Below are 11,010 nucleotides of genomic sequence, written 5' to 3' on the forward strand. Positions count from 1 at the left end.
GGGGCACAGTGTAGAGGTATACTGTATATTGTGTGGCACAGTGTAGCGGTATACTGTATATTGTGTGGCACAGTGTAGCGGTATACTGTATATTGTGGGGCACAGTGTAGCGGTATATTGTATATTGTGTGGCACAGTGTAGAGGTATACTGTATATTGTGTGGCACAGTGTAGAGGTATACTGTATATTGTGTGGCACAGTGTAGAGGTATACTGTATATTGTGGGGCACAGTGTAGAGGTATACTGTATATTGTGGGGCACAGTGTAGCGGTATACTGTATATTGTGTGGCACAGTGTAGCGGTATACTGTATATTGTGGGGCACAGTGTAGAGGTATACTGTATATTGTGTGGCACAGTGTAGAGGTATACTGTATATTGTGGGGCACAGTGTAGCAGTATACTGTACATTGTGGGGCATAATATAGAGGTATACTGTACATTGTGGGGCACAGTGTAGCGGTATACTGTATATTGGGGGCACAGTGTAGCGGTATACTGTATATTGTGGGGCACAGTGTATCGGTATACTGTATATTGGGGGGCACAGTGTAGCGGTATACTGTATATTGTGGGGCACAGTGTAGAAGTATACTGTATATTGTGTGGCACAGTGTAGAGGTATACTGTATATTGTGGGGCACAGTGTAGAGGTATACTGTATATTGTGTGGCACAGTGTAGCGGTATACTGTATATTGTGGGGCACAGTGTAGGCTATATGTGTATAACATAAACATATTTCATATGAACACTTACAATTACTTGGCTTGGCCCTTGGGGATCTCGAACGCCACTTCCACACTTTGACCGGGGGCTCGGCGGAGCTGATGTTGTGTTTTATCCTAATGAGAAAGATTTTATAATAAGGATTTGGAGAAGGGGCAGAGGGATAGCAGATCTGGGAGAGGCTGGTGCTGCTACTAGGGGGTCATACCATGGGGGAGTAATAAAGCCCACCATAATGCCCACCCAGTAGTAATAATTCTCCTTATAATGTGACAGTGCAAAAATACCCCCTTGTAATGCCCCCAGTTGAGCTAATGTCCCCATAGTGCCCCCATAATGTGCCAGTATAAAATACCCCTATATAGTGCCCCCAGTAAATTCCCCCATAGTGCTCCTCTCCCCCCTTCCTGCTAGTGCCCCCCATAATGTACCAGTATAAAATGCCCCATATATAGTGCCCCAGTAGATGCCCCTCAGTGTCCGGCCTCTGATAGGCTGCCGGCCTAGTGTCCCCCATAATGCCCCCCAATAATGTGCCAGTAAGTGTCCCCATAGATGCCCCCCCATCATGTGCCAGTATCAAGTGCCTCTCCCCCCCCCACATGTCCCAGTATCCTAGTGCCATCTCCCCCCATGTGCCAGTATCAAGTGCCTCTCTCCTTCCCACCCCCATGTGCCAGTATCATAGTGCCAAACCCCCCATGTGCCAGTATCAAGTGCCTCTCTCTTCCCCCCCATGTCCCATTATCATAGTGCCATCTCCCCCCCAAAAAAGTGCCAGTATTAAGTGCCTCCCCCCCATGTGCCAGTATCATAGTGCCAACCCCCCCCCCCCCACATGCCAGTATCAAGTGCCTCTCTCCTCCCCCCCATGTCCCAGTATCATAGTGCCATCTCCCCCCCCCCACAAAAAAGTGCCAATATCAAGTGCCTCTCTCCCTCCCCCTCCCCATGTGCCAGTATCAGGTTCCTCTCTCCCCCCCCCCATGTCCCAGTATCATAGTGCCATCTCCCCCCCCCACAAAAAAAGTGCCAGTATCAAGTGCCTCTCTCCCTCCCCCCCACCCCATATGCCAGTATCAGATGCCAACCCCTCTCCCCCCCATGTGCCAGTATCAAGTGCCTCTCTCCCTCCCCCCCCCACCCCATATGCCAGTATCAGGTGCCAACCCCTCTCCCCCCATGTGCCAGTATCAGGTGCCTCTTCCCCCCGATGTGCCAGTATCAGGTGCCAACCCCCCTCCCCCCCAGGTGCCAGTATCGGGTGCCACTCTCCCCCCCCCATATGCCAGTATCAGGTGCCACTCTCCCTCCCCCCCTATGCCAGTATCAGGTGCCACTCTCCCTCCCCCTCCTATGCCAGTATCAGGTGCCAACCCCTCTCCCCCCCCCCATGTGCCAGAATCAGGTGCCTCTTCCCCCCCCCCATGTGCCAGTATCAGGTGCCAACCCCCCTACTCCCCCAGGTGCCAGTATCAGGTGCCAACCCCCCTCCCCCCATGTGCCAGTATCAGGTGCCACTGCCAGTATCAGGTGCCTCCCGCTCCCCCATGGCAGTAACAGTCGGGTATTAAAAAAATAAAAATAAACATTTCTACTTACCTCCATGTCAGCGATGCGATGCGATGCGATGCAGCCTCTTCCTGTGTCCCGCCTTGTATGTCCATATATGGAGTCAGTGCTTGTATTTCAGAAAAGATTCTGCTGGTATTCGAACCCACAACCTTCTGCTTCAGAGGCAAAGCAGCTAACCACTAGACCATACCAGCTGCCTTGCTGCTGACTGAAAAAATATGAGACTTCTACTGTTATAGCTGGCTAAGTGTACATCTATACACATGACAGCTGCTCATATATAGAGATATAGCAGAGCTGAATGTGCTGATACAGCTGTCATATACAGATATAGCAGTATCTCAGATATATCTCTATATGACAGCTGTTCCAGCACACTCAGCTCTGCTATATCTCTATATATGATAGCTGCCCCAGCAAACCCAGCTCTGCTACATCTATGCATATGACAGCTGCCCAAACACACCCAGCACTGCTATATCTCTATATGACAGCTGTCCCAGCACACTCAGCTCTGCTATATCTCTATATATGACAGCTGCTCCAGCACACCCAGCTCTGCTACATCTATATATCTCTAAGTATTGCTATACAGTAGATAGATATATAGAGATATAGCAGAGCTGAGTGTGCTGGGGCAGCTGTCATGTGTATAGATGTAGCAGAGCTGGCTGTGTTTCGGCAGCTGTCATGTGTATAGATGTAGCAGAGCTGGGTTTGCTGGGGCAGTTGTCATATATAGAGATATAGTAGAGCTGAGTGTGCTGGTGCAGCTGTCATGTGTAATAGATGTAGCAGAGCTGGGTGTGTTTGGGCATCTGTCATGTGTATAGATGTAGTAGAGCTGGGTTTGCTGGGGCAGCTGTCATATAGAGATATAGCAGAGCTGAGTGTGCTGGTGCAGCTGTCATGTGTATAGATGTAGCAGAGCTGGGTGTGTTTGGGCATCTGTCATGTGTATAGATGTAGTAGAGCTGGGTTTGCTGGGGCAGCGGTCATATATAGAGATATAGCAGAGCTGATTGTGCTGGGACAGCTGTCATATTGAGATATAGCAGTGCTGGGTGTGTTGGGGGCAGCTGTCATGTGTATAGATGTAGCAGTGCTGGCTGTGTTTCGGCAGCTGTCATGTGTATAGATGTAGTAGAGCTGGGTTTGCTGGGGCAGCTGTCATATATAGAGATATAGCAGAGCTGAGTGTGCTGGGACAGCTGTCATATAGAGATATAGCAGTGCTGGGTGTGTTGGGGGCATCTGTCATGTGTATAGATGTAGCAGAGCTGACTGTGTTTTGGCAGCTGTCATGTGTATAGATGTAGTAGAGTAGATTGTGCTGGGGCAGCTGTCATATATAGAGATATAGCAGGGCTGAGTGTGTTGGGGGCAGCTGTCATGTGTATAGATGTAGTAGAGCTGGCTGTGTTTCGGTAGCTGTCATGTGTATAGATGTAGTAGAGCTGGGTTTGCTGGGGCAGCTGTCATATATAGAGATATAGCAGAGCTGAGTGTGCAGGGACAGCTGTCATATAGAGATATAGCAGTGCTAGGTGTGTTTGGGCAGCTATCATGTGTATAGATGTACAATTAGCCAGCTATAACAGTAGAAGTCTCAATGAGTTGTAATGCAGCCTTTATGGCTGTGAGGGTAAATGCTTTGCCACTGATACACTGCTAGATTGGAGGTTGTGGGTTCGAATCCCAAACCAGGAGACTTTAGCAGACAGTAAAATTAGATCACACTAGCGGCTGCTGTGAAGGGGCCCTGAACACGATATTTAACTAACTGCTTCCTCGGTAGTTACGCCACTGCTCATATTAATATACACATTAGGCCGCATTCACACAACCACATGACAGCTGTGTCCATTTTGTGGACTGCAAACACGAGCACTGGCCATGTGCACCCCGCATCACAGTGTGGACCCATTGACTTCAATAGGTCCTCGATCTGCAAGATGCGGCCAAAGATAGGACATGCATTATCTTTTGCATTGGTACAGACCCGGAAGCAGACATGGGATTCAGCCAGTTCCCTACAGTTCTCCAGATCTAGTTGTTAAAATTACAACTGGATCGGAGAACCGTGTTACCGGCTGAGTCCCGATCTGGTGCTCTGGCAGCGGCAGGGCAGCTGGAGATGTTCACTTCTATTGCTTTGCGCTCCACTGTTAGTTTAGCTCCTTAGTTGGGTGGTATATGTGTGCAGTGTATATATGGTGTATTTATGTGTGCGTACCATGTACAGTTGTTTTCAAAATAATAGCAGAGTGTTTAAAAAAGTGAATAAAGCTCAAAATCCTTCTAATAGCTTTTATTTCCAAACACACAAATGCATTGGGAACACTACACATTCTATTCCAAATCAAAACATGAAGATAAATATCAAATTTGTATTGTTCCTCTAAAAATTTTAAGAAAAGTGAATATTAGACTGTTCAAAAAAATAGCAGTGTTTGTATTCTTCTTTACAAACTCAAACATTCACTGTATAAACTGAAAAATGTTTGAAGATTTTGCTTTCCTTTGAATGACGTAACTAATATTTAGTTGTATAACCGCTGTTTCTGAGAACTGCTGTACATCTGTGTTGCATGGAGTCAACCAACTTCTGACACCCGTGAACAGGTATTCCAGCCCAGGGTGATTGGACCACATTCCACAGTTCTTCTCTATTTCTTGGTTTTGCCTCAGAAACTGCATTTTTTATGTCACCCCACAAGTTTTCTATTGGATTAAGACCCGGGGATTGGGCTGGCCACTCCATAACGTCAATCTTGTTGGTCTGGAACCAAGATGTTGCCCGTTTACTGGTGTGTTTGGGGTCGTTGTCTTGTTGGAACACCCATTTCAAGGGCAGTTCCTCTTCAGAATAAGGCAGCATGACCTCTTCAAGTATTCTGATGTATCCAAACTGATCCATGATCCCTGGTATGCGATAAATAGTGAACATAACCCAGTTCAAGGGAATATAGTAGAATATGGTCAATTAGTAACGAGACTTCACAGAATTACCATTAATTCTAAGACATAACTTTTAATAATTCATTGTTAAAAAACAATTGGGCCCTTTAGATACAAAAATAAATAATAAATACGAAAATAAATCAAAAAACCTGTGTGGAGAGAGTATATTCCACTGGCCTCTTCTTTTTGCAGGATGGGCAGCCAAATATAGTTTGATAGGCTATATGGGCAATGTCCCTAATGCTCACCCTATTTTTAGGTAGCCCTGCCTGTAAACGGAATAGCTGCCCTGATAGGGGCGATCCCGTGTCTCGTACCTCCTGTTAATCCCTAAAGGGCCCTAATGTGAGTGACAGATATAACAGGCAGAAGCTATTCTTAATATAAGACCTGGTCTATATATATAAAAAAAATAACAAACAATATGTATAAATAACCCCCCAGTGAGGTGGTAATTGAACCATCCATTAACATATGGTGCAAAAAGAAATAGTGAATGATATAGTCAAGATGCAAGTCATGTGTCACTTTGACACTCCTGACCATCCCGTCCCTACGCGTTTCGCCTCGTTGGTTTCAGGCTCCTCAGGGGACAAAAAAACATAACATAGCAGAGTGTCCTACACCAAAGAAAATAACACCGGAGTAAAGAGAGACCCCGATAGTATTTCTCTCAGAAAATAGTAGTCCCTAAGATTTAGGACCACTTATAAACATTTGATACAAGATTGTATCACACAATAATCAGGTATAGGGACCAGTTAAAAGTCACATTTTCAGAGACCACTGTTTGCAACACTACAGAGATGAAACTGCAGTCTGTCTGGATAAACATTTATGTAGTTAGTGTATTTATATCAATATCATCTGTGTCCTCCAATAGTCAAAACTAAACAAAAGGGGATATACATACAAAATACTGACTGGCTTCTATAGTGTCAATAAGCCTGGTAAATGCTTGTATTATGATATGTAGCATACATAGCAAATGTCCTTGGGTGATAAAGCAAGTAGATATATAAAATAGGTTAAATAGGACAGCAAGCTGGTGAACCCAGCTATACTTGCGTAACCATCAGACGTCCCGTGTGGCTAGATCCAGTAAGTCTCCACTGGTAGTGGGTATACAGGGTCTCCAAATACAGATAAGTTGTGTCGCGGCGTACCCGCAGTCAGGATGGAGGCGAGGCAGCATGTGAGGCTGCTTACATGTGAGGATGGTTACGCAAGTATAGCTGGGTTCACCAGCTTGCTGTCCTATTTAACCTATTTTATATATCTACTTGCTTTATCACCCAAGGACATTTGCTATGTATGCTACATATCATTGCATAGGGACGGGATGGTCAGGAGTGTCAAAGTGACACATGACTTGCATCTTGACTATATCATTCACTATTTCTTCTTGCACTATAGTTTAATGGGTGGTTCAATTACCACCTCACTGGGGGGTTATTTATACATATTGTTTGTTATTTTTTTTTATATATAGACCAGGTCTTATATTAAGAATAGCTTCTGCCTGCAATATCTGTCACCCACATTAGGGCCCTCTAGGGATTAACAGGAGGTACGAGACACGGGATCGCTATTCCGTTTACAGGCAGGGCTACCTAAAAATAGGGTGAGCATTAGGGACATTGCCCATATAGCAAACTATATTTGGCTGCCCATCCTGCAAAAAGAAGAGGCCGGTGCAATATACTCTCTCCACACTTAGTTTTTTTTAATTTATTTTCGTATTTATTTATTTTTGTATCTAAAGGGTCCAATTGTTTTTTAACAATGAATTATTAAAAGTTATGTCTTAGAATTAATGGTAATTTTGTAAAGTCTATTTGCCATGTAGAAATATAATTTCTACCAAAAACAGTGATTTAGGGGGGAGGGGGAGGGGAAAAAGTTGTAGGGGAATATGTTTTAAAAAAAAAAAATAAAAAAAATTGTATACTGATGTACTCTGGAGTATTGTGTACCTTGTCAATGCTGTCTTCTTCAAATAAAGAGAAGTTTAAAAAAAAAAAAAAAAAACTGATTTATCAGGTTAGTGATGTCGGACTGCTATTATTTTGAACACAATGGTATATAGTGTATTTTTGTGTGTGTGTTGCATATATATGGTGTATGTATATCTAAACTTATGTCGTGACTCAGCGTGTCCGCCGTTGAGTAGGGAACCTGTTGTTAAAAATTTGAATCCCACCCCTGCCAGAAGCCCATGGAAATACACAGAAGCCTTTCCTTGTGCTTCCGGGTCCGTGCCTCTGCACTGCAAAGGATGTCTTACCTTTGTCCACAACATGTAGATTGCAGACTCATTGATGTAAATGGATCTGCACTGCAATGTGGGGTGCAGAAGGCCGGGGCCCCTGTTTTGCAGATCTGTGGTCCTCAAGACCTACAAAGCCATCACACGTGTGATTACGACCTTAGTGAAAGTTTGTGAGCCTCTTTCTCACCTTTTTTTTAAAATAATTGTTAGCTTTGTGGTTACTAAAGAAGTCCTTTACAACTGAGACTCTTTTAGGAAGAGGCTCATAACCTTTGTAAAATGCAGTGATGTCACAGCACATGGCAATAAAGGTTGTTTTTGTCACAGCACAAGAATATTTACAGTGATGTCACAGTACATGGATAATAAACACAGTATACCAAATACAGTGATGTCACAATACGGAGAACATAAAAGCCAATCACAGAACGGGGCACTGTCTAGTATAAAGTAACTATACAAGAATAATAGTCACAATAGTGTCACAGTGCAGGGATGGATATGAATTACAATGAAGTCACTGGAAAAGAGGGTTTCCTTTATTCTGCAGTTTGGGACCTACACTTTCTCCACCTTTGAATTAAAGAGGATCTATCACCACTCAGATTTGTTTTAGTAAATGCTTGCACTTCCTGTTAAATAATCACTGTGCAAGCGCCAAGACACTGAGCCTTGGCGCTGCAATGAGAACACTGTGCTGGACGAGATGTCTATCCCTGTCACTCAAAGGTAAAGTCGGAAGTACAGGCTGTAGAGCATAAGGGGTGTTGTGATAGTGGTGCTCCTAATGCTATGGCCATCCCCTTGGTGCTCCAACTAGGTGATTTACATAAATATAAAAGTTAAAGGGGTTATCCAAAGTCTAAAACATGCCCCCCAATGCTTGGGCCCCTCATATAGATTATACTTACCCTGCTCCCCAGCACCCACGTCGCACCTGATCCCTGCAGGGCTGCCTCTGCATCTCCCTAACACTCTGATCAAAACATTCACTGACGGGGGAACAGCCAATAGCAGGCTGCGACGGGGATGAGCCTCCCTAGTGTCACCCAGTGAGTGCCGCGGCCTTCCATCTGCTTTTCCAAGGCCGAGTGATGACACGCTTATGTGTCATGTGACCTAGGAGCAGCGCCATACCAAGCACAGCCACTATAAAATGTATGGCGCAGTGCTTGATAAGCTGCAAGAAGGCCATGGTGCTCACAGGAGCCCTGGTGCCTTCTCAAACAGCTGATCGGTGGAGATCTGAGGTGTCAAACCCCCACCGATCAGTTACTGATGACCTATCCAGAGGAAAAACCTTTTAAGCTTAGTGAGCAAACAATGGACAAAGAAAAGCGTAATTTTTCTAATTAAAGTGACCACTGGCAAACACAGATTTTTTTACCATTTCTTTGGACATCTTGCTACCATTTCCTATGTGCTAATACATAATATATAATGTATTTTATGTCATTGCCTAATAACGTGCATATTTATTCCTGAAACTGTTATGTCAAGTGTAATAACCTGGTCCAACAGCAGATGGCGGCAGCAACATTGGCAAGATTAGCTTTCCTGGAGAGGAATCTTTTGCTTCCTCCCAGCCCTCTGTAGCTAGAGGGAGGAGTTTAGTTAGTTAGAAGTCAGTGTCTTGCCACCCTGCTTAGGGAGAAGGATGTGTGCTGGCTAGCAGGGCACTGCCTGCTCTGCTAGGCCCAGAGGCCCTGCCTCTGAAATCTACATGGTTGATTGTCCCATCCTGGGCTTGTATTGCCTCCTTCCAAGCTGAGCCAAACCTTGAGGTACTCTAAAGCCAGGACAAGAAGTTCCTAGGATCATAAGTAAGAGACAGACTACAGCTAACTTAACTTCCAGCAGAAGAGGAAGAGTTTGCTATTTATCCAGCCAAGTATAGCAGAGCTGAGAGAGCTACCGCATAGCAAATCTGAGATTGTTGCAGAGAAGTATTTGCCTGCCTAAGTTAAGCCGATACCTGCTGATGACCAAGATATCGTTTGAAAGCTGTTTGGATTACCAAATTATGCCAAGTAAAAGAAACTGTTCAAGATTACTACAAAGTCTGGACTCCATTTATTCCACTTGTTCATCATCCAAGTTCAACTACACCCTTTTGCAAAAAATGGTGACTTATCAGTGGACTGCTGTCTACGGTTATTTAAGGCAAACTCAGCCAAAGACAAAAATGAAAACCACTCCTTCTAATTCTCTGAGACAAAACAGCTGAAAGAGGTTTCCAGATTCTGGTTAGTGCGCTCAGTTTGTCCATTCCACTGAGGGTGGAAAGCCGAAGAGAAGGACAACTGAACTCCCAGACGAGTACAGAACGCCCTCCAGAACCTGGAAACAAATTGCGTCCCCCTATCAGACACCACATCAGAGGGCATGCCATGCAATTTCACGATATTATCAATAAACACCTGCGTGAGAGTTTTGGCATTGGGAAAACCTGATAATGGTATAAAATATGCAATTTTACTGAAGCGGTCCACCACCACCGTCTTCCCAGAGGAACTAGGCAAAACAGTGATCAAGTCCATGGATAAATGCAATAGAAGTAGGCAGGGCCTGCAATACCATAGCGCAACACATTATACCGCACCAGCAGAACCAAATACCACAGGGCAGCACAGAATGCTGCCGCCCCAACCACAGTATTCAACTGTATCACTGTCACCTGTGGCCATTGAGCATCAGATCATTATGTACCTGGCCTGCGGCCATCAAGAGGTCTTGAGTGGCCCCATGAGCATTGGAAATTTCCCTGTAGGGTCTATGGCCAATTTCAAAACTGACGGGACCACTGTTCTCGGGATCGGTAGGGTTGCCTGCCAATCACTTAGTTATACCCTTATCCTTTTAATGTACAGTACAGACCAAAAGTTTGGACACACCTTCTCATTCAAAGAGTTTTCTTTATTTTCATGACTATGAAAATTGTAGATTCACACTGAAGGCATCAAAACTATGAATTAACACATGTGGAATTATATACATAACAAAAAAGTGTGAAACAACTGAAAATATGTCATATTCTAGGTTCTTCAAAGTAGCCACCTTTTGCTTTGATTACTCCTTTGCACACTCTTGGCATTCTCTTGATGAGCTTCAAGAGGTAGTCGCCTGAAATGGTTTTCACTTCACAGGTGTGCCCTGTCAGGTTTAATAAGTGGGATTTCTTGCCATATAAATGGGGTTGGGACCATCAGTTGCGTTGTGGAGAAGTCAGGTGGATACACAGCTGATAGTCCTACTGAATAGACTGTTAGAATTTGTATTATGTCAAGAGAAAAGCAGCTAAGTAAAGAAAAACGAGTGGCAATCATTACTTTAAGAAATGAAGGTCAGTCAGTCCGAAAAATTGGGAAAACTTTGAAAGTGTCCCCAAGTGCAGTCACAAAAAACCATCAAGCGCTACAAAGAAACTTGCTCACATGCGGACCGCCCCAGGAAAGAAAGACCAAGAGTC

This window comes from Bufo gargarizans, chromosome 4, assembly GCF_014858855.1.
Source record: "Bufo gargarizans isolate SCDJY-AF-19 chromosome 4, ASM1485885v1, whole genome shotgun sequence".
NCBI classification, from domain to species: Eukaryota; Metazoa; Chordata; class Amphibia; order Anura; family Bufonidae; genus Bufo; species Bufo gargarizans.